Source organism: Hippopotamus amphibius, chromosome 8, assembly GCF_030028045.1.
Source record: "Hippopotamus amphibius kiboko isolate mHipAmp2 chromosome 8, mHipAmp2.hap2, whole genome shotgun sequence".
Lineage (NCBI taxonomy): Eukaryota > Metazoa > Chordata > Mammalia > Artiodactyla > Hippopotamidae > Hippopotamus > Hippopotamus amphibius.
In genome coordinates this window covers 65,214,359-65,238,940 of record NC_080193.1, presented here as the reverse complement: position 1 = coordinate 65,238,940, position 24,582 = coordinate 65,214,359, and the positions used below count along the sequence as shown (strand labels likewise).

Genomic DNA, 24,582 nt, shown 5'->3' with positions numbered 1-24,582 from the left:
TTCTGTGTCTTCTGCTTTTTCATATAAACTTTAAAATCAGTTTATTATATTCTTAAAATAACTTACTATAAATTTGATTGGGATTGCATTGAATCTGTAAGTCAGGATTGGAAGAACTGACACTTAACACTATTGAATCTTCCTATCCATGTACATGGAATATCTCTCCATTTATTTAGATCCTCTTTGATTTCTTTCATCATAGTTTTGTAGTTACCTCATATAGATCTTATACACATTTTGTTAGATTTATACATATATTTTTTGTGGGACTTTTTTTTTTTTTGATACTAATGTAAATGGTATTATGTTTTTAATTCCGAATTCCACTTCCAGTTGTTCATTACTGGCATAGGAAAGCAATTGACACTGATAATATTAACCTTGATATGTTTATATATATACACACACACATACACATATATTATAACCTGCACCCTGTGTCAATAACATTAATTCCAATGGTACCTATTGTGTGTGTAGATTTTGGGGGCTTTTTCCACATATACAGTCACGCCATCTGCAAACAGACATTTTTTACTCTTTCCTTCCTATCTGTGTACCTTTTATTTTCTTTTCTTGTCTTACAGTATGATGTTGATTAGCAGTGGCGATTCTTGCATTGTTCTTGATCTTAGTGAGAAAGCGTCGTTTCTTAATATTAAAAATTCTGTTAGCTATAGACTTTTTCAGATTTTTTACTGAGTTAAAAAGGCCTCTTATAGTCCTAGTTTGCTGAAATTTTTTATCATGAGTGGATGTTGGATTTTATCAAATGCTTTTTCTGCATCTATTCATAAAATATGATTTTTCTTTATCCTGTTGATGTTGTAGATTACATCCATTGCTTTAGAAATGTTGAATTAACCTTGTATACTTGGAGTAAATTCCACTTATTCTTTGTGTATAATTATTTTTATGTGTTCTGTGATTCAGTTTAATCAATTGCTGAAAATTTTTTCATCTCTATTTATGGTAGATATTGGTCTGTGATGTTCCTTTCTATTAATGTCTTCTCTAGGGTAATATTGGTCTCATAAAATAGATTAGAATGTATTCCTTCAGCTTCTGTTTTCTGGTAGAGATTGTGGAGAATTGATACCATTTTGTTCTTAAATGTTTGGTAGAGTTCACCAGTGAACTCATCTGGGCCTAATGCTTTCTGTTTTGGAAAGTTATTTTTGATTTCCTTAATAGATATAAACCTATTCAGACTATCTGTTTCTTCTTGTATGAATTTTGTTAGATTGTGTCTTTCAAGGAATTGGTACATTTCATTTGTGTATCAGATTTGTGGGTGTAGAGTTGTCTATAATTTTTCTTTATTATCATAATTTTAATAAGACTAGTAGCAATGGCCCTGCTTTCATTTCTGATAATCATTTGAGACTTCTGCTCTTTTTAAATCTTTTGTTCTTAGTTAGCATAGCTAGAGGTTTGTTAGTTTTAAATTTACAAGTTTTTTGGCCTCCCTGGTGGTGCAGTGGTTAAGAATATGCCTGCCAATGCAGGAGACATGGGTTTGAGCCCTGGTCCAGGAAGATCCCACATGCAGCGGAGAAACTAAACCTATGTGCTACAACTACTGAGCCTGCGCTCTAGAGCCCATGAGCCATAACTGTTGAGCCCATGTGCCACAACTACTAAAACCTGCTTACCTAGAGCCCATGCTTTGCAACAAGAGAAGCCACCACAATGAGAAGCCCGTGCATCGCAACAGAGTAGCCCCCACCTACCACAACTAGAAAAAGCCTGCGAGCAGCAACAAAGACCCAACACAGCCAGTAAATGAATGGATGAATGAATGAATGAATGAATTTATTTTAAAAAATTTAGAAAATAAATTTACCAGTTTTTCATCTGTTGATTTTCCTGATTAATTTTATATTTTCAGTTTCACTGATTTCTACTCTCATTTTTGTTATTTCTTTTCTTCTGCTTACTTGGGTTTACTTTTCTTTCTTTTCTAGTTTCCTAAAGTTGAAACTAAGATTATTGGTTTCAGTAATTTTTCTTTTCTAATAAATGCATTTAGTGCTATAAATTCCCCTCTAAGGAATATTTTTGCTGCATCTCATGCATTTGTTAAGTTCTACATTCGTTTTCATTTTGTTCACAGTTTTTTAAAGTTGAAGTATAGTTAAGTATAGTTGATTTACAATGTTGTGTTAGTTTCAGGTTACAGCACAGTGATTCAGATATATATATATTCAAATATATATATTCAGATGTATATATATATTTTCTTTTTCAGATTCTTTTCCATTAGAGGTTTTTTTTTTAAATTTTTAAATTTTATATTGGAATATAGTTGGTTTACAATGTTGTGTTAGTTTCAGATGTACAGCAAAGTGATTCAGCTATACATAAAAGTATATACTTTTTCAGATTCTTTTCCCATATAGTTTATTACAGAATATTGAGTAGAGTTCTCCGTGCTACAAAGTAGGTCATATTGATTATCTATTTTATATATAGTAGTGTGTATTTGTTAATCCCAAACTCCTAATTTATCCTTCCCCTCTCTACTTTCTCTTTGGTAACCATAAGTTTGTTTTCTATGTCTGTGAGCCTGTTTCTGTTTTGTAAATAAGTTCATTTGTATCATTTTTTTAGATTCCACATGTAAGTGATATTATATGATATTTGTCTTTCTTGTCTGCCTTACTTCACCTAGGATGGTAATCTTTAGGTCCATCCATGTTGCTGCAAATGGAATTATTTCATTCTTCTTTGTGGCCAGGTGGTATTCCTTTATTAAAATACATGTGTGTGTAATATACATATGTACACACACATATACATACTGTCTCTTCTTTATTGTATATTCATGCCACCTTTGTCATAGATTAATTAACCGTAGGTGGATTGGTTTATTTCTGGGCTCTCTATCCTGTTCCAGTTACCTGTTTGTCTCTTTTTGTGTCAGTGCAGTACTGTTTTAATTACTGTAACTTTGTAGTATAGTCCGAAGTCAGGGCGCATGATTCCCCTAACTCCATTCTTCTTTCTCAAGATTGTTTTGGCTATTCGGGGACTTGTGTGTTTCCATAAAAAGTTTAAAATTATTTGTTCTAGTTCTGTGAAAAATACCATTGATAATTCAATAGGGATTGCATTGAATCAGTATTTTGCCCTGGGTAGTATGGTCATTTTAACAATATTGATTCTTCCAGGACAAGAACATGGTTTATCTTTCCACCTCTTTGTGGTGTCTTCAGTTTCTTTCATCAGAGTCTTATAGTTTTGGTATTACAAGTCTTTTGCCTCCTTAGGTAGGTTTATTCCTAGATGTTTTACTCTCTTTGATAGGATGGTAAATGGTATTGTTTTCATTTTATTGGCATAAAGTTGCTTGTAGTAGTCTCTTATGATCTTTTCTATTTCTGTGGTGCCGGTTTTTCATTTCTGATTTTATTGATTTGGACCCTCTTTTTCTTGATGAGTCTGGCTAAAGATTTATCAATTTTGTTTATCTTCTCAAAGAACCAGCTTTTAATTGCATTGATCTTTTCTATTTTTTTTTAGTCTCTATTTCATTGATTTCTCCTCTGACCTTTATTGTTTTTTCCCTTCTACTTTGAGTTTTGTTTGTTCTTCTTTATCTAGTTTCTTTAGTTGTAAAGTTAGGTTGTTTATTTGACATTTTTCTTGTTTACCAAGGTAAGCTTGTATCTCTGTAAACTTCCCTCTTAGAACTGCTTTTGCTGCATCCCATAGGTTTTGGATTATTGTGTATTCATTTTTATTTGTCGCTAGGTATTTCTTGATTTCATCTTTGACTTCTTCAGTGATCGATCCATTGGTTGTTTAGTAGCATATACTTTAGCCTTCATGTGTTTGTTTTTTGCAGTTTTTTTTTTCTTGTAGTTGATTTCTAGTCTCATAGCATTGTGGTCAGAAAAGATGCTTCATATGATTTCAGTTTTGTTAAATTTACCAAGGCTTGTTTTGTGGCATAGCATGTGATTTATCTTGGACAGTGTTTCATGTGCACTTGAAAAGCATGTATTCTGCTTTTGGATGGAATGCTCTCTATATATTAATTAAGTACATTTGGTTGAATGTGTTATTCAAGGCCTGTGTTTCCTAATTGATTTCCTGTCTGGATGATCTGTCCACTGATGTAAATAAGATGTTAAAGTCATCTACTGTTATCATGTTACTGTTGATTTCTCCTTTTATGTTAATATTTACCTTATATATTGAGAAGCTCCTATGTTGGGTGCGTATATATTTACAGTTGTTATATCATCTTGGATTGATCCCTTGATCATTATGTAATGGCCTTATTTGTCTCTTGTAACAGTCTTTGCTTTAGTGTTTAATGTCTGTTTTGTCTGATATAAGTATTGCTGCTTGAGCTTTCTTTTGATTTCCATTTGCATGGAATACCTTTTTCCATCCACTCATTCCTTTCTGTATGTGTCTAGATCTGAAGTGAGTCTCTTGTAGGAAGCATGTATATGGGTCTTGTTTTTGTATCACTCTATCTTTTGCTTGGAGCGTTTAGACCATTTACATTTATGATAATTATAGATATGTATATTCTTATTGCCGTTTTGTTAATTGTTTTGGATTTCTTATTTTAGGTCTTTTTTTCCTCCACTTCTCTTGTGACTTGATGACTGTCTTTAGTATTATGTATGGATTCCTTTTCCTTTTTTTATGTGTATATTATAGATTTTTGGTTTGAGGTTACCATGAGGTTTTTGTATAGCAGTGTATATACATATGTGTGTGTATATATGTATATATATCTGTATGTGTATACGTATGAATATGCATACATACATACACATATGATTATTTTAAGTTGTTGACCTCTTAATTTCAAATCCATGTTCAAACCCTTTGTACTCTTCTACCCTCACATATACTGTTTTTGATATCATATTTTACATCTAATTGTTCTGTACATCCCTTAACTGTTTATTGTGAACATGGATGTTTTTACTACTTTTGTTTTTTAAACTTGTTACTAGCTTTGTGTGTGTGGATGATTTCCTATCTTTACTGTATGGATGCCTTTCCCGGTGAGCTTTTTCATTCCACAGTTTTCTTGTTTCCAGTTGTGGCCCTTTATTTATTTATTTATTTTTGCTTAGAGAGTTTCCTTTAACGTTTGTTATAAAATTTGTTTGGTTCTGCTGAATTCTTTTAGCTTTTGCTTTTCTGTAAAGCTTTTAATTTCTTCCATCAAATCTGAATTAGAGCCTTGCTGGGTAGCATATTCTTAGTTGAAGGTTTTTCCCTTTCATCACTTTAAATTTATCATGCCACTCTAGTCTAGCCTGCAGAGTTTCTGTTGAAAAATTAGCTGATAGCCTGATTTTTCAACAGAAAAATGGAGTTCCTTTCTATATTATTTGTTGCTTTTCTCTTGATGCTTTTAATATTCTCCTTTTAATCTTTTCAACATTTATTTACTTATATATTTGGCTGCATCATGTCTTAGTTGCAGCACGTGGGATCTTCGTTGCATCATGTGGGATCTTATTTTTTTTTTTTTTTTTTAGTTGGGGCATGCAGAATCTTTAGTTGCAGCGTACAGGATCTTTTTAGTTGCATTGCGGCATGTGGGATCTTTAGTTGCGGCATGTGAACTCTTAGTTGCGGCATGTGGGATCTCTTTGCCTGACCAGGGATCAAACCTGGGCCCCCTGCATGGGGAGCATGGAGTCTTAGCCACTGGACCACCAGGGAAAGCCCTATTCTCGCTTTTTGTTTAATTTATGTCATTTTGTTTGCAATGTTTCTTGGTATGTTCATCTTTGGATTAATCCCGTTTGGGACTCTTGTGCTACTTGGACTTGGATGACTGTTTCCTTTCCCAGGTTAGGGAAGTTTTCAGCTTTTATCTCTTCAAATACTTTGTCAGGCCCTTTCTCACTTTCCTCCTATTCTGGGACATCTATACTGTGAATATTAGTGCACTTTATGTTGTCCCAGAGGTCTCATAAACTCTTAAACTGTCATCATATATTTTCATTCACCTGCCTGCCTGCCTGCCTGCCTGCCTGCCTTCCTTCCTTCCTTCCTTTTTCTTTCTCCCTCTCCCCCGCCCCACCCCAGTGCAAGTGATTTCCATTACTCTGTCTTCCAGCTTACAGATCTGTTCCTGTGTATCATGTAGTCTACTATGGATTTCTTGTAGTGTATTTTTCATTTCAGTTATTGTATTCTTCACCTCTGGTTGTTCTTTATATTTTCTAACTCTTTGTTAAAAACTTATAACTTCTTGCTCTGTGCATCCATTCTTCTCCCATGTTCTTTCATCATCTTTAAAATCATTACTCTGAACTCTTTCTCAGTTAGATTGCCTGTCTCCACTTCACTTAGTTATTTACTGGGGTTTTATATTGTTCCTGCATCTGGAATATATTTTTCTGCTGCCTGATTTTGCTGAGTTGCTTTTTGTATTTTTATGTATGTGGTAGGTTGTTATGTTTTTCAACCTTGGAAAAGTGGCCTTCTGTGGGAGACATCCTGTGTCCCAGGAGTGCACTCCCCTTTCATCAGCCAAGCTACATGCTCTAGACTTTTCCTCTAAGAGGGCTGCATAGGTCCTTCTGTTGTGGTAGGTTGACTATGTGGGTGGTCTGGTAGGCTTGGTTGCCCTCTAGTCTGGTTGGTTGCCACACCCTACCTTGGGGGGATGCTGCTGGTTGCTGTTTAGTGGGGCCTGTTCACAGGGTGGCTGGTTGCAGAACCCTAGGCGGCCCTGGGGCTAGTACTGGCTCTGCTGGGCAGAATCAGGGTCCACAAGACTCTGGGACTATTGCCCACCCCCTAACAGGTGGAACCAGATCTCAGATTAGTGATGGATTACTGGCAGGCAGAGCTGGTTCCTGGAATCTGGCTATAGGCCCTGGGGTCTCAGAGCTCATTTCAGGTCATTGTTTGGGGAGGGGCCGTTGGTTCCTGACACAGTTGGGTATGGGGTTCGCGGTGTCCCAGAGCTTGCATTTGCCTGCTAGTGGACAGAACCAGGGTCCAGCTGGTTCCAGGGTAGGGTCTGGCCTGCTGTGGGTGAGCTGTGTCCACAGGCTGCAGGATTGTATTTTTTTTGGTGTTTGTCCCCTGCTGGGTGAATCTGGTTCAGAGGCTATGGCAGGATTCCTGGTAGGAAAGGCTGGTGCTTGCCCACTAGTGGGTGGAGCTGTGTTTTGGTCCTCTGGTGGGCAACGCTGTGTCTAGAGAGATGTCTGGAGGCAGCTGTGGGTTCAGAAAGTCTTTAAGCATCCTGTCTGCTGATGGGTGCAGTTGTGTTCCTGTCTAGTTAGTTATTTGGCCAGAGGAGGTCCATCACATGGCAGCCACTGGCATCCATGTTCACGTGGTTAAGTGTTCCCAAACATGTCAACAACTAGCGTCTGTGTCACCAGGTGACAGCAGCTGCCTCTCCAGGAGACTCCTCAAGACCAGCAAGTACGTCTGGCCGTGGCTTCTGTCAAATTACTGCTTTTGTGCTGGATCCCAGTGCACATGGTATTTTGTGTGCCCTTTTCAAGAATGAAATCTCTGTTTCTCCCAACCCTGAGGGGCTCCTGCAGTTAAGCCTGCTTGCCTTCAAAGGCAAATGCTCTTGGGGCTCATCTTCCTGGTGCTGGACACCCTGAGCATAGGAGCTTGTCATGGGGTCCCAGAACTCTCATGCCTGTGGAAGAACCTGTGCAATATAATTAGTCTCCATTTTGTGGGTCACCTACCTGGGGGGAATGGGATTTGATTATATCACAAGTCTGCCCTTCTTACCCCTCTTGTTGTGCTTCCTTCTTTATGTCTTTAATTGTAGAATATCTTTGTTGGCAGGTTCCAGTCTTTTTCATCCATCATTGTTCTGAAGATAATTGTGATTTTGGTGTTCTCATGAGAGGAAGTGAGCTAAGGGTCTCTCTACTCTGCCACCTTGGCTGCTCTCTCCTCCACATTCTTTTACATTCAAGATGGCATTTTGGAATGGCACTGCTTTTAAAACCAGTGGTGGACCCTATGCTGTCAGGGCTTTCACTGCAGCGCTTGAACAACAGATTGGTCTTGCCAGAGCTCATGAGGCCTATGCAGACCAGGTCATCGTCTGGGTGTGCAGGTGGTAGTCCCTTGCAGCTAGGTGCTATAAAACACAGTTAATCCATGTATAGATATGCCTCAGTTATCCGAAGATCAGACACCAGCAGCCTAAAGCATCTGGAGTGGCTACGAACCTACAACAAAAAAAAGCAGCATTGTCATTCACAATTTTTGATTTTTCTTGTTTGACTTTTAATCTCTGTATTGTGGAATTTTCTAGCTATCTTTTTATTATTCATTTCTAGTTTAATTCCATCATGGTATTAGAGCATACTTTAATATGATTTCTAGTCTTCCAAATTTTAGGTGTTTAATGGCCCCAGAATGTGGTCTATCTTGGTGAATGTGAATGTGAACTTGAGAAGAATGTGTATTGTCTTATTAGAAAGTTAATTCCTTTATCAATATGTAATATCCTCTTTATTCCCAATACTTCTTCTTGCTCTGAACTCTGCGCTATCTGAAATTAGCATAGCTACTTAAACTTTCTTTGAATTAGTGTATGTCTTCTTCCATTTCTGTAATCTGTGTCATTATTTTTAAGGTCAGTTTCTTATAGAGAACATAAAGTTGTGGTTGGTTTTTTTACCTACTCTGTCTTTAATCAGTCTGTTTATTTAGACCGTTGACATTTAAAGTCATTACTGACATAATAGGTTTATATCTACCACTTTTATTACTGTTTTCTTTTGTTTCTCTTGCCCTTTGTTTCTTTTTTGTCCTCTACTCTTTTTTTCTTTTCTGCCTTCACTGGTTTTAACCACGCATTTTATATTCAAGTTCTTTTCCTCTTTCAAGCTATAAATTATATTTTTTAAAAATTTCATTCAGTGGTTGCTGTGGTATTTGCAGTATACACTTGTAAGCAATACAAGTCCACTTTCAAGTAACACTATGCCATTTACTGGGTAATGCAAGTGTCATATAATAGTATTTCCAATTCCTTACTTCTGTCCCTTATAATATTCTTTCTCTCATTATTTCTACATTGTTAAGCATATCAGTGGTATTCTTTAGTTTTGTGCCACTGTTTTTGATTTCTGGCATTTCCTTTTGATTCATTCTTTGCTTACATTGCCCATCTGTAATTGCAGGTTGTCTGCTTTTTCCATTAGATCCCTTAGCATATCAGTCATAGTTGTTTTAAATTCCTAGTCTAGGGAAGTTGCTGTATAACAAAGGGAGTTCAGCTCAAGGATGGATGATGTCTTAGAGGACTGGGATGGGGAGGGTGGGGGGGAGTCGAGGGAGGAAGGGAATACGGGAATATGTGTATAAATACAGTTGATTGAACTTGATGTACCTCAAAAAAAAAAAAATTCCCAGTCTATTAATTCCAAATTCCTGAATCTCATTCTGTCTCTTCAGTCTCTTCAAACTGTGTGAGTTTTTTTCTCCTTTTATTATGTCTTGTATTGTTTATGTTGAAAGCCAGACATGATGTATTAGATACAAGGAACTGTGGTAAATAGGTCTTTAGTGTGATATTTTATGTTCCTTTATCTCAGAGATAGGCAATGTTTATTGTTTACCTGTAGCTGTCTGAAGCTAAAATTTCTTATTGTGTCCTTTCTTTTGTCTCCAGTCTTTTCTTGGAATTTCTTAAATAAGGTCTGAGAGTTGTTCCTTTAGTTGTAATCCCCTGTTAAAATACCCAAGCCCTAGTGATGTGGTAAGGTGTGAGGGGAGGGAAAACATTCCATGTTTCTGTGATTTGGTCTCAGTTTGTGATAGAGCCTCTGTGTCTGGGGTATGACCTTCATAGCAGGTGCTTCTCAGCTCCCCCCCCCCCCCCCCGCCCCCATGCACGCACGCACACGCGCACACACACACGCACACGCGCACACACACACACACACACACACACACACAACTCTCTTTTGGTGAGTCCAGAAGGCTAGAAGAGGCTGGAGTTGTATATTTCTTTTCCCCAGGTCAGTTAGGCTCTGGTAAAATAGTTTCCTTTCAGGGCAAACCCTGTTAAGGAGGACAAAATGCTCTTGGATACATTTCAGTATGGCTACTTTTCCTTTACCCTTGTTGAAGCAGGAGGAGATTTTTGTCTGGTCTTCTCTGAGAACCTAGTGGGATTCCTGGAGGTAATGTTCAGGAAAATTTGGAGGCTTCCCTCAGACTGGGCCCTCTTGGAGTTTTTAACTTGTCTATGTTGAGTATCTAGTAATTTGTCTGTTACAATTTAAGTTTTCATACTTTGGAACTTGCTTTAATGTAATTTCTGTTTCTGGGCTTCTGCTCCAATAAGCTGTGATTCTCTGTATCTGCCTGTGTGTCTCTAATTTTAGAGGAAACAGTTTGCCCTATGACCTCATTCTTTTATGGATCAAGGAAGAGTTGTTGTTTTTTAGTTTGTTCAGCTTTTTTCTTGTGAGGACAAGAGTATCAACCTCCAAGCTCCTTACATGGTAGACAGAAAGTGTTGATCCTTTTTGAACAAAACTTGCATGTTGAGGGAATTCTCTAGTGGGCCAGTGGTTAAGAATCGATCTTGCAATACAGGGGATGCCAGTTCAATCCCTAGTCAGGGAACTAAGATCCCACATACTGCAGGGCAACTAAGCCTGTGTGCTGCAAATAGAGAGAGCCCACACTGCAACTAAGACCAATACAACCAAAAATAAAATAAATACATTTTTTAAAAATTTAAAAAAAATTCAATGAGGAAAGATTAATCTTTAAAAATAAATTGCTTTTATTTTTTTAAACCAAGTTCATCAGTACTTGAGTTGAAGGTGAAGTAATTGTCTTTCTTTGTGTTTCTATCGTGACTTAGTTAACTAATTTTCTAGTACTGGATATTTTATTTTTTCTTTTTATAACCAGACCTATATTAAACATCCTTTCAGCTAAGTATTTGTGCATATCTGTGATTATTTCTTTTGAGTAAAATTCTAAAAGTGGAATTGCTGAATGGAAGGCAGTAAAATTGTGGCTTCTAGTACTATATGTTTGTACCATTATTGTGTATTAGTTCCATTAACCACAACTTCACCAACCCTAAGTATTTATTGTCTCAACTAAAACAAAACACTGCTTTTGTATGCTAGAAATCACACCTCATATAATCTTTTTTCATTTAGTTTTAATAAAGACCTGCATTTTAAAGATGAGATTTACTTTTTGTTTTCCTAAGTTATTTTGTATTAACATCAGAATATCAGTGAGTAATTTTGCCACTTATCAATGATAGCTAATAAGGCAGTGGAATGTTAAACAATGAAACTTTTCAGTTTACTACCTTAATATTGTTATAATATACTTCATTAATTAATTACTGAAATAGGAGCTTCTTACAGATAATTATATAATACAGTAAACTCTAATGAATTTGTATATACTCATCAAGAAGCATACATAATCTAACAAAGTAAATATAAACATTTTCAAATGGTTAAATTGATAGTTTGGTAACTTAAATTGAACATTTTTCAGTTTGAAGGAATCTTATGGTCTAACTTTTATTGGGAAGAGTGGTAGTGTTTAAACTCATGTTATATATAAGAACCACTTAAAATTGGGTTATTGAGCTTTTGTTGTTGCTTATTTTCTCTAGAAAGCTATTAAATAGTAGTAGTTAGTGAATATATTGTTCATGGTTTTATTTGCAAAACACTGATTACGATGAGTTTTTCATACCTATTCTTTTTAAAATTAAAGAACCAGGTTTCTAGCATTCTGAAAGATGCTTTTTCGTATTTACATATTATATTTGGTAATAAATATTTGAAGAAGAGTCTTTGTTTCTCTTTATGAATTCTGTGTGAGATTTATCTATAAAGATTTTTTTACCCTTTGTCTAGTTCTGTTAACAGAGGTTATATCAGGTATATAGAATAAAGTCAAAAGGCCTGTATTATTTTTCTAGATATTGGAACTGTTTAAATCCTTTTGAACTTCTATTTTGAGTGTTTAGGTTAAAAATTATATTCCCAAACTACCTTGGTCTGTAGCCACTTTGGGACTTAGTTTTGAACACCCTTTCCGTTTTTTTGTGGTAACTAATTTGTTCAGGTTTTCTGCCTCTATTTTTCTTGCTATTTATTATTTTACTAGTAATTATTTCTTCAGTTTTGTGCCTTGATCCTTATTTTCTGTTATGCAGTCTTCTGATTTACTTAATTTTCTGTGTAAGTTACTTGTTGCAAATTGCATATTTCTGTTCTTCTTTAATAATGTTTGTTTAATACTGTATAGTTCCACACCCAGTTCCAACCTAGGGTTATGGTAGAGAGCAAGTGAGTGTCCTACAATTCAACTTAATTCTCACACTTTTTACCCAGAGATAGGATCAGATTCTATCTGATTCTAGCGTCAGGTTAATGAGTCAGTCCTACAAGACACACCCAGCCCCTTAAATATGGCAATTGCCAGTCAAGGTTGTCTCCTGTACTCCTGATCAACCCTAGACTATAGTTTGGAGGTTCCAGTGATGACTCCACCCCCCCCCCCCAGGGCTTGATTAATTTGCCCAAGTGGCTCACAGAATTCAGAGAAACACTTTACTTCCTAGATAACCAGTTTATTATGAAAAGATGTAACTCAGGAATAGTCACTTGGAAGAGATGTGTACGGCAGGGTATGGGGAAGGGAAGTGGCGCTCTGAGACCATCTCAGAGTGGCTTCTTCTTTCCCCAAACCTCCACATGTTCACCAACCGAGAAGTTCTTCAAAACCAATACTCTGGGGATTTTTATGAAGGAGGCTTCCTTATATAGGCATGATGAATCATTAACTCCATTTTTAGCCTTTCTCATTACTCAAGAGAATGGGAGGCGAGGCTAAAAAATTCCAAGTTTCTAATCACGGTTTGGTCTTTCTGCTGACTAGCCCTCATCCAGGACCCATACAGGAGCCCACAGAGAGTTGCCTCATGAGAACAAAAGACACTCCTATCACCTAGGAAATCACAAGGGTTTTAGGATCCCTGTGTCAGGAACTGGGTTTAATAACCCAATATTAGAACAAAAAAATGTTCCTGGTGCTTTTATCACTTAGGAAATTACAAGGGTTTCTGAAGCTCTGTGCCAGAAACCAGGGGCAGATAGCAATATATATATTTTATTACCTCGTAATTACCATAAGTTTTTCTCTAAATTTTACCTTGATCACATCCTCTAGATTTTGTGATATTTTTGTGGTTTTCTTTTTCTTTTCTTCTTTTTCTTTAAAGAGGAAGTTTAACAGTATTCATGATGGATTCTCAATATCAATAATTGGATTATCAGTACTTTTATTTTTTTAATAAATTCTGGAAAGTGTATTAGTTATTTTTTTATATGCAGCAGACTACTCCAAAACAGTTGCAACCAGTAGTTGCTTAAAACAACATTTATTTTCTGACAGTTTCTGTGGATTCAGAAACAGCTTAGATATATAGTCATGGCTCTTGGTCTCTCATGGATTATAGTCAATATGTTAGCTGGAGTTGCAGTCATCTGAAGGCTTGACAGGAGCTGGAGAATCTGCATCTAAACTGGTTCACTCATGTGGTTGGCAAGTTACTACTTACTCCTGGCAGAAGTCCTCAGTTCCTTACCATGTGGACATTTTCATAGGGTTGCCTGACTGTCTTCCCTACATGGCAGGTGGCTTCACCCAGAGCATGTGGTCCAGGGGAAGTCAAAGTTTCTGTCCTCAGAAGTTACACTCCATTATTACTAGCCAGCTCAGTAGTGTGATAGGGGGTTACTCAAAGAAATGAGTACTAGGAGATGAGAACCATTTTGGAGGCTAAAGTGGAATAAATAAAACCTTGCACTTGAAGAAAAAGATCTCCTCTCTTAAGAGGGTCAGAAAGTTATCTGGGGCACCACCTCCCCTTCTCAGACCTCAGTACCTACTCTAGGTATCTTTTGAAGCGGCTCTCACCATTGTTGCCTTCCATTGGGATTAATGGAGCTACTGTGTATTCAGAGTTAGAGATTTGTATGCTGCTTTATCATTCATTTTCCTTGTCTTCTTTATGAACTTTGTCCTGCTGCTGCCTTTTTTTTTGGCCGTGCTACATGGCTTCTGGGATTTTGGTTCCCCGACCATGGGTCATACCCGGGCCCTCGCAGTGAGAGCGCAGAGTCCCAACCACTGGACCTCCAGGGAATTTCCTGTCCTGCTGCTACTTTAGATCTTACAGTTATTCTGTAGTTCCACTGAGCAAACTTATTTTTTAAAAGTTTTCTTTTATTAATATTGGGCTGGTGGATTTTTATTTAACCCACGTGCTTTATATCTTCCAGATATTCTTCAGCATTGTGATCACCTCAGCTTTTTAGCTTTCCTGATGGCACAAATTTATCCTTTTTATTGTCGTTTCTTCTATTGTTTCTTCTGTGACATTTCTGAAGGAAGTCAAGGTAAACTGGTGTACTCAGTCAGCCTTCTTAAAGGGGAAGCCTCAGCTTCTGAGCCTGCCCCTTTGTTAGGTTTGACTCATTGTTTATGCAGTCTGGTCTACCTCCAAAGGGAGAAAAGACTATTTCCCTGTGTGCTTTCTTGTGTTTACCTAAAAAAGACCAGTTTTTATTAGCAAGTAGATTGCACCACAAATCCAGTGTTGGCGAATCCATGTTTTTGTTTACCTGGTGCCTTTTCAGTGGAATAATCTGGATATCATGAGCCAGCTCTGTCTTATTTGAGATTTTGGAAATTGATTGGTTAGGATGTATTTGAGTTTTTTTCAACTAAAATACTGACTTCTCCCTGTAGCCAGTTAATGAGACTGGTCCTTTTATTTATGGTTGTTGGGCGTTTTTTGTTTCAATGAGGGTGATTTTTATTGTTTTCCTTACATCAGTGGTCAAAAAATAGTATTTTCTCAGGACAGAGAATGGTGTGTACATGAGAAAAGCTGTATAAAGAATGACATCAATATACAAAACTGTATATTTTAACTTATCTGCTCATGATTGATCATCCGCTAGTCATCTCACAGCCCTTTAACCTTGGGGAGGAAAAAGATTTGCAGAAAAGGGTGGTTGTATTGTACCTGAGTTCTTAACCTAGGTCTGCCTGCAACTGAATCTGTTAGTATATTTGTGTCTCAGTTTTTCCTATATGAAAATGAGGGAGTTGTAGTTGGTGATCTTTTAAAAATAAGTGAGTCTATAACTTTTATGAAGACAGTTTGGATATTCGATGGCCTTAAAGTGATTATGATGAGTGGTTATTTGCAATGCAAGGAATAACTAAAGTTTTTTGAGCATTCTCCTGTTGGGAGTCTGAAGAAGATTACGTTTTCCTCTGTGTTGTATGATGTTGTATAAGAAAAAATTCTAAGCTGTCTTTTTAAAGCAAAAAAAAAAAAACCCCAAAAAACAAAAAAAAACTTTTTTTAGCACTCTTCCATAAAAAAAAAAAAAGCCAACTCTTTTAAGATCTTATTACAGTTAAAATGTTTAGACTGAAGTTTTAACTGTCCTGGCAAAGTTACCTAAACATGTTGATGGGGAGGAATGGGGCTGTGTATTCATTAGTAAACACAATTGGAGAACATAATTTCTTTGGCCCTAATAGTCAGATTGTAGGAATTTGATCTCCTTATGTTTCCTACATAAGCTGGAAGTCTCATTAGAAACATACTGTTCTTAAGTTTTTAGGGAAAACTCCAAGAGTTTGTGTTCACATGAGTAATTTCTCGAATGGTTTCTCTCTAAGGCAATGTTATTTTCAATTTTTCTCCTTACTAAAATAGTTTAATTAACATTTGCTAATTAATTCATTGGGGTTGTGGCATATCATATTTACATAAATTCAACTGTGAGCATGTCAAAGGAAAAAATTAATATGGGGAGGATTCTATTCATCGTTTTTCTCAAATGAACATATGCCATGAAGTAATTGCTCTTGCGAAAAAGTACAATACTACTTTATAAGCAGTTCAGGGCTTTTCAGAGAATATTTGCCCATATGTGCTCTCTCCTTACTCAGTGACTTTAGTGCCTAAGTCTTAAATGTTGAATCCTTTGTATGACACCTTCCTCTTTCCAAAAAATATGATGTTTTCATTAAATTCAAATCTTTGTTTCCTTTATACTGTTTTATCCATCCAAGTAAACACATTAGCTTTGATTCAAAAGCTTAATTCCTACCCCTATTAAGCACATTTCTAGTCAGATTTTGTGTGCTCAGAGAATGTAGACTACTGTTAGCCAGCATAATGTTTAAGATGTAGTTATAACCTAGTCAGTGCCAATAAAGTGATATAGTACATTCCAAAAGCTGAAAGGGTTTCTAGATTGTTTGCAAGTTTGTGTTGCTTCTTTCATTAGCTTCTTTCATTAATTTCATAGTTCAGAAGTGAATATATTTTAGTTTTAGATATCCTCCCTTATTTCTTTTTTATTCTTTTTCACTAATGCAAAGTTTATACTTCTCATCATTTACAAGGGATGTTCCATGGTTAATAATTATAAAATACTGTAGTAACTTATAAATGCCTTTTTTTCTGAAGATTTCATGTTATTAAACCTATGATTTTCCCACTGAAGTTATTTACTTATTTTGTGACTGTTGATCCACCGTGTTTTCAAGAAAAACTCAATGGGCATATTTGATGTCAGGATTCTAATGGGTACTTTACAAATAAATACATTTACTAAAAGATATGTATGCATAGTATCTATGCAGATACATGTATGCATATATATGCAAGTGTATGTGTGAAGGTGTGTCTCCATGTGTATATGTGGTTCCAGGCACACTGTTACGCAGTGTTGAAAACTCAGAGGTGAGAGAATGGCTTTTCTGGAGAATTGCAAACATTTCCATATGGTTATTTTTTAGTATATTAGATATTTTAAAATATTTTTCTTCATTTTAATATCAGTGCAGAAAATAGCATGTCATCATATGATTAGACTAAAGATTATTAAACTTTGGATTCATTTGATCTGAGTTCCTAAGTAAATTGTACCCCCTCTGTATTTGCCGGAAACAAGTGAGGAGAAAAAAAAGATTTTATAAAATTGTCAACAATTACTACAGTTAGTTCACTGAGGACAAGTTTATCTAGAAATCACAAAAAAGTTGTTATTTTATTTGGAATTATGCTTCAGCTCTGGAGAACTCAAGGAAACATCTCACCAGAAACTGATCCGCAACTTGACTTACTAAATCTGCATCATTTCATAGACAACATTTTCAACCTGATCCCTTTAGGAGTACTAAAAATATGTTTGCTTATCTGTTAACTTGGAATTTATACCTATTTTATTGCTAATTTCCCCCACCTTCAACATTTCTCTTAACTCTATTTTAATCATTACCTTGCTACAAGTGCTCTATATGGAAAGAGATATGGGAAAACTAATTCTAGCTGACTGATAAACAGCTTAAATATGTTCTTACCTAAGTTTCATCTCAGAGAACATTAACACAATGTTGAAACCACTCACAGATTTCTTCTAAAATACCTTTTGTTTTTTGTTATTCTACCGTTCATGTAATGAAGAACATTTTTCTAACTAAAAAGAGGCAAAGTTCTAACCTTTTGTCCATTCTTACTCTTCTTTGAAAAATGTCAACCATACAGAGTTAGACCCTAGATAAACAGTAGTAGAATTTGTATTTTTTAACTTTCACCTAAATTAGATGGAAGTTGATAGTGATATTATTTTCAAAGTTTTCTTCAGTCATCTTCGGAAAGAGTAGTATTACATTTTTTTTTTAATTTACCAAGAGTTTTTGTCACAAAGTAATGTGCCCCTCTAATGAAACTTTATAGTTTTGCCCCAAAAAAGGTTATTAAAATAATGATCATTGTATGTTTCTAATTTTCAGTCCCATCCTCCAGTTTTACAAAGGTTTTTTGTAAATTTTGTTAGTAAATTTCATCTACTTTCATGTAAATTAGTTGTTTTTGCAAACTGATTGGGAAGTGGTGTGTTTTTATATTTTTAACAAATGGTTATAAAACTCACTCATACTCCTTTTAGAAATATCTGTTAATAGACTAGAAAGTTCTCTTTCATAATTGTTTTTAAGTGCATGAGAATTTTTATACATAATATTACCATTTTCAGCCACAAAATCAGAGGTGAAAACATTTTCCAAGTGCTCTCTTCATAGCACAGGTTTCTTTCAAAAAGCAGTTTCTTTTCTACTTTTATATGAAAGTTCTACATAAAGTATTTTTGTTTGGGGTTTTGTTTGTTTTTTGCTAAGTAACGTGCTTTTGACAGACAGATACTTTTCATTCCAGGAACAATCCGCAATTTATTGGAGCATCTGAATCATTTTTCTTTCATTTAAAACATCATAACAATAATTTAGTTCAACAAGGCAACTGGATTTATTAATTCCATCCAGCTGTGCACATATACCTACATTATGTAGTTATAAGCTAAAAGTTGATAAATGTGTGATGGTGCCGCTTGTAACTCCTATCTGCTACTGACCTCCCACTCTTTCCTGAGGACTCCTGGGTTGCTGGTAGTGACATGACATGACCTGCTAACAGAGGGATAAAATAAAGATATTAATGTAATTTTATATATTAAATATTATCTAAGATTATAATTTTTTTGGATAAATATTTACTTTGGATAAGTAAAAGTTTTAAAATACTTTCTTTACCTGAGAGGCTTGTTTTGCACCAGCTGTCTTGAAACGCGTTGATCTGCAGGCTGGGAAAAACTTTCTCATCTCTTTGACCTACTTAGAAAACTTTGAAGCTAATAGGACATGTTCTCAGCTTTTTTCTCTTGTAAGTGTTCTTTGGTAGAATGTTTTATAGGTCTTACTCACATTACTACTATGGCCTTCATCTAATTTTCCTTTCTCTTTACCTTGTCATTTCATTGATTCCATTCACTTCAAATACAAGTATACTCCTGTAGGGCTTGCTTGAGGTGCTTCACTCAATCCAGATTGCATTAACCAAAAACAAATAGCAAACAGATAAAACTTGCCCCCTCTTTTTGCAGTGTTTCATTCAAAAGGCAGATCATTTTATGGTGCTTCAGAAGATTTTAAGAAAACTTAAAAAAAAAATATTGTGTAGGGGTGTCTGTGTGTACAAATGTGTATATGTATGTATAAATGTGGCAAGTTGTTCATGCTTTTTTAAGTGACAAATATTATAAAGCAGTATCTAGAGATTCCATTTTGGTGAAAAGTGTGTGTTTGTGCGTGCATACACACTTATACCAATAGTGGTATTGCTTGCATTGGGTTTCACTGAATTTGACCAAGTAAAAATTGTAGGAATTGCTGAACTTTGAATATTTATTAAACCCAGGAGGTGATTTTATAAAAGATTGCAATCTAAGGTTTAAATAAAGTTCCTTTTTTTTAATGCATGTTTCAATTTTAGACCCTGTTGTCTTCCTAATGAGAAAAATGAAGAAATTTGCATTATGTATTCACTCCTTTGTTTTGTATAATTATTTTCACATTGTCAAGATTTAGGTGATAAATATAAATCATACAACTATAATGTTTATAGTTGTTTAGTTTTAATTTTTCATTTTAGTGAATTCAAAGCTCACCATCATGTGTATGCGTGGGGAGGGTGGTGCATCATGCTTAAATGGCTGAATTTCATGGTTGAGTTCCCCATCCTCCCCTCCCCCACAAAGCTTTATTTGCACTATTTATTGAGTCCCTTCTAGTTTGATAAGGTTATACCTGTTATACCTTTATATGTGAATTAAATCTTTACTAATTATGAGTCTTTACACTCTTTTAGAACTTTGTAAATATTAATCCATTGTCTTTCAGCATTTATTTTTCTACTTGAAGGTGTTTTTCGGCCTTTATGCCAGATGAATTTTTTTCTTTAATTTTAAAGTTTAATAAATGAATTATGATTTTTACAGTTTGCTTCTCTCCTTATTTGATGCACTTGTGAGCATTTGAGGGCTTTTGAGAGTGTTGGGAACTATGCAGAACACTTCTAGAATTTTCTAGGCTTTTGTTTCGTTATAGTATTAACTTCTGCCTCTTTCGTTCTTTAGTTACTGCTTGGACATCCTTTTCTCTTTTTCTCAAAGTTTTTTTGTGGGAAAGGACATATAATATAAAATCTACCATCTTAACCATTATTAAATGTACTGTTTGGTGGTATTAAATACATTCATACAAGTACACTACCATCATCACCATCCATCTCCAGAACTCTTTCATCTTGTAAATTGAAACTCTATACCCGTTAAAAAATAACTCCTCATTCTCCTCGTCCCCCCAGCCCCAGGTTACCACCATTCTACTTTTTATCTCTGTGATTTTGACTCTTCCGAGTATTTCATGTAAGTGGAATCATACATTATTTGTCTTTTAGTGAGTGCCTTAATTCTCTTAGCGTATTATTCTTAAGCTTCATCTATGTTTTGGCATATGTCAGAATTTCCTTCCTTTTAAAGATTTAATATCCCATTGTACGTATATGCTGTATTTTGATTATCCATTTATCTGTCATTGGACACGTGGGCTGCTTCCATGTTTTATCCATTGTGAATAATACCACTGTGAACGTGAGTGTACAAATATCTCTTTGAGACCCTGATTTCAGTTCTTTTCAGTATATATACCCAGAAGTGGAACGACTGCACTATATGATAACTCTGTTTTTAATTTTTTGAGGAACTGCCATACTGTTTTCCATAGGCTGCTGTACCATTTTACATTCCCAACTAATAGTTCTAAGTGTTCTGATATCTCCACATTGTCTTCAGCACTTGTTATTTTCCTTTTTTTTTTTTTTTTTGGTTTTGTTTTTTTAAATGTAGTAACCATCTGAATGGCTGTGAGGTGGTATCTCGTAGTCTTGATTTCAAATTTCCTAATGATTAGTGATGTTGAGCATCTTTGCATGTCTTGTTTGTATATCTTTCCTGAAGAAATGCTTATTCAGATCCTTTGCCCATTTTTGAATTTAGGTTATTTGTTTTTGTGTTGCAGAGTTTTAAGAGTTCTGTAAATATTAATTGTCATATATGTATTTTTAATCCTTTATTGGATAATTGATTTGCAAATATTTTCTTATATTCTGTGGGTTGCCTTTTTACTTCGTTAATAGTACCTTTTAGTGCACAAATTTAAAATTTTTCCATTTTAAAGTCCAATTTATCTTTTCTTTTTCTTTTGCTTGTGTTTTCAGTGTCATATCCAGGAAACCATCGCAAAAGTAAATGTCATGAAGCTTTTACCCTGCATTTATTTACCTTAAATTTCTTCTAAGAGATTTATAGTTTTAGGTCATTTATTTAGCTCTTGGGTGCATTTAGAGTTGATTTTTTGTATATAATGTTCATAAGGATCCAACTTCATTCTGCATCATTTGTTAAAAGACTGTCTTTGCCCCATTGAATGGCCTTGGCACCCTTGTCAAAAATCATTTGATCATATATGTGGGCATGTGTGTGGGTATGTATCTATTTCTGGGCTGTCTATTCTGTTTCATTGGTCTATATGTTGGTCTTTATGCCAGTACTTTGTTATTTTGATTACTGTAGCATTGTAGTAAGTTTAGAAATCACAAAGTGTGAGTCCTCCAGCTTTGTTGTTCCTTTATCAGGATTATTTCGGCTATTTAGGGTCCTTTAAAATTCTACATGAACTGTAGCGTGAGTTTTTCTTTTTCTCCAAAAACATCATTGGGATATTGGTAGACATGTTGAATCTGTAGATCAAGCTGGGTGGTATTGACATGTTACAATATTTTAAGTCATCTAATCTACAAACATGGGGTGTATTTCCATTTATGTCTTAAGTTTCTCTCAGTAGTGCTTTGTAGTTTTCATTGTACAAGTCTTTCACCTCCTTGGCTAATTTAATTCCTAAGTACTTTATTCTATTTAATGCTACTATAAATAGAATTGTTTTCTTTTTCTTTTGTGGGGGGCGGGTAGTTAACCTTTTAAATTGAAGTATAGTAGATTTAAAATGTTGTGTTAGTTTCAGATGTACAGCAAAGTGATTCAGTTTATATATATGTGTGTGTGTATATATATATAAAAATTCAGTTTATAGATATATATAATTATATATATATACATTTCAGCTTCCTTTCCGTTATAGGTTATTACAGGATATTGAATATAGTTCCTGTGCTATACAGTGGGTCCTTGTTGTTTATTTACAGTAGTCTGTATCGGAATTGTTTTATTGATTTCCTTTTCAGATTATTGTAGAAATGCAGCTGAATTGTTTTCGTTGATTTTGTATCCTACTATTTTGCTGAATTCATTTATTCTAACAATTTCTTCATGGAATCTTTAGGGTTTTCTACATACAAGATTATGTTACCTGTGAAGAGAGACAGTTTTACTTCTTCTGTTCCAGTTTGGATACCTTTAATTCTTTTCTTGCCTGATTGCCCAGACTAGAACTTCCAGTACTATGTTGATTAGAAGGAATGAAAGCAGTCATCCTTGCCTTGTTCCTGATCATAGAGGAAAAGCTTTCAATCTTTTCATCGTGTTGTTCGCTGTGGGTTTTTCATATATAGTTTTTATTATGTTGACATAGTTTTTCTGTTCCTGGTTTGTTTAGTTGAATTTTTAATGCTACTTCTGCATCAGTTGAGATAATTATATGTTTTTTCCCCTAATTCTGTTACTGTGAAGAGTTACATTGATCAATTTTTATATATTGAAGCGTCCTTGCATTCCAGGAATAAATCCCACTTGGTCATGATGTACAGTCTTTTTAATATGCTGCTGAATTCAGTTTGCAGTATTTTGTTGAGGATTTTTACATCAGTGTTCATAAGGAATATAGGTCTGTAGTGTTCTTATAGTGTCTTTGGTATCAGGGTAATGTTGACCTCAAAGAATGAATTAGAAAGTGTTCCTTCTTCAGTTTTTGGGGTACGTTTGGGAAGAATTTATGCTTGTTCTTCTTTAAATGTTCAGTAGAATTCCAGGGCTTTTGTCAAGAGAGTTTTTGACTTTTGATTCACTCTCTTTACTAGTTATATGTCTAGTCAGTTACTCTATTTCCTTGTGCTTTAGTCTTGGTAGATTTTGTGTTTCTATGAATTTGTCCATTTTATCTAGGGTTTTCAATTTGTGCATACAATTTACAGTACTTTCATAATTTTTCTTTATTTCTGTAGAATTGGTAGTACTGTCCCCACATTTACTTCTGACTTTATTAAGTGGAATCTCCTTTCTTTTTTCCATCTAGATAAAAGATTTGTCAATTTTGTTGATCGTTTCCCTATTTTTTTTAAATTTCTGCTCTAATCTTTATTATTTCATTCCATCTGGCTTTAGGCTTAATTTGTTTACTCTTTGTTTAGTTTCTTAAGGTTGAAGATTATATTATTGATTTGAGATTTTTCTTCTTTTTCAATTAAAGAGTTGATAGCTCTAAATTTCTCCTTTAGCACCACTTTACATGTGTGCTAGGAGTTTGGTATGTTGTGTTTTCATCTTCATTTATCTCTGAGTATTTTCTAATTTCCCATGTCATTTCTTCTTTGATTCATTGATTAAGAATGTGTTTAATTTCCGCAAATTTGTGAACTGTCTGCTTTTCTTCCAATATTTCTAACTTCATCCCAGTTTGGTTGGAGAAGATACTTTGTATGATATCTATCTTTTAAAATCTATCGAGACTTAATTTGTGTCCAAGTATATGGTATATCCTGGAAGACGACCCATGTGTACTTGAGAAGAATATATATTCTGTCGTTGGGTAGAGTATTCTAAATATGCCTGTTAATATCTAGTTAGTTTATCATGCTCTTCATGTCCTCTGTTTATTTATTTTCCATATGGTTGTTCTGCCAGTGAGAGTGGGATATTGAAATCTCCAACTGTTATTGTAGGACTGTATTTCTCCCTTCAGTTCTGTTAATTTTTTTCTTCATATACTTTGATGGTGTGTTATTTGGTATGTAAATATTTATAATTGTTATATCTTCTTGTGTTAAACCTTTTATTAATGTACTAATTTCTTTTGCATCCTGTTTTGATATAAAGTCTGTTTTGTCTGATGTTACTATAGACACCTCTGCTCTCTTTTGGAAATATCTTTTCCCGTTCTTTCACTTTCAAACTATATGTGTCTTTGGATTTAATGGGAATCTCTTGTAGATATCATATAGTTATATCATGTTTGTTATCCATTCTGCCAGTCTCTTTTGATTGTAGAGTTTAATTCATTTACATTAAACCTAATTACTGATAAGGAATTTTTTTCTTTCATTTTGCTATTTGTTTTCCAGATGTCTTACAGCTTTTTTGTCCCTCATTTTCTGTATTACTGTCTACTTTTGTGCTTAGTTGGTTGGGGGGGGGGTAGGGGAACATTTAAATTCCTTTCTTATTTCTTTTTGTATATATTCATAAGTATTTTCTTTTCAGTTACCATAGGGATTGCTTTTAAGATTCTAAAGTTGTAACACTCTAGTTTGCTTATGTTACTTAAATAACATACCAAAATCTCTGCTCATTTACAGCTCCAAACCTACCCTTTTCAGTTACATCTTTATACATTGTGTGCCCCAAAATATAAACTAAGTTATTTGAAATGCATTAGTCTTTTAAA

General features: G+C 34.8%; 1 protein-coding gene across 9 annotated transcripts in view; it reads left to right on the top strand.

Annotated features, from left to right (window-relative positions):
• Window positions 1-24,582, top strand: part of ORC4 (origin recognition complex subunit 4) — an 87,317-nt gene that overhangs the window by 8,564 nt on the left and 54,171 nt on the right. The window contains exon 1 of one of the 9 annotated variants that reach the window (XM_057743957.1): window positions 14,041-14,441. The exons of the other annotated variants lie outside the window; for them this stretch is intronic. The gene's annotated coding sequence lies outside the window, so the exon portion shown is untranslated. Of the gene's footprint in view, window positions 1-14,040; window positions 14,442-24,582 lie in introns of those variants that run through there. 9 annotated transcript variants of the gene reach the window in all.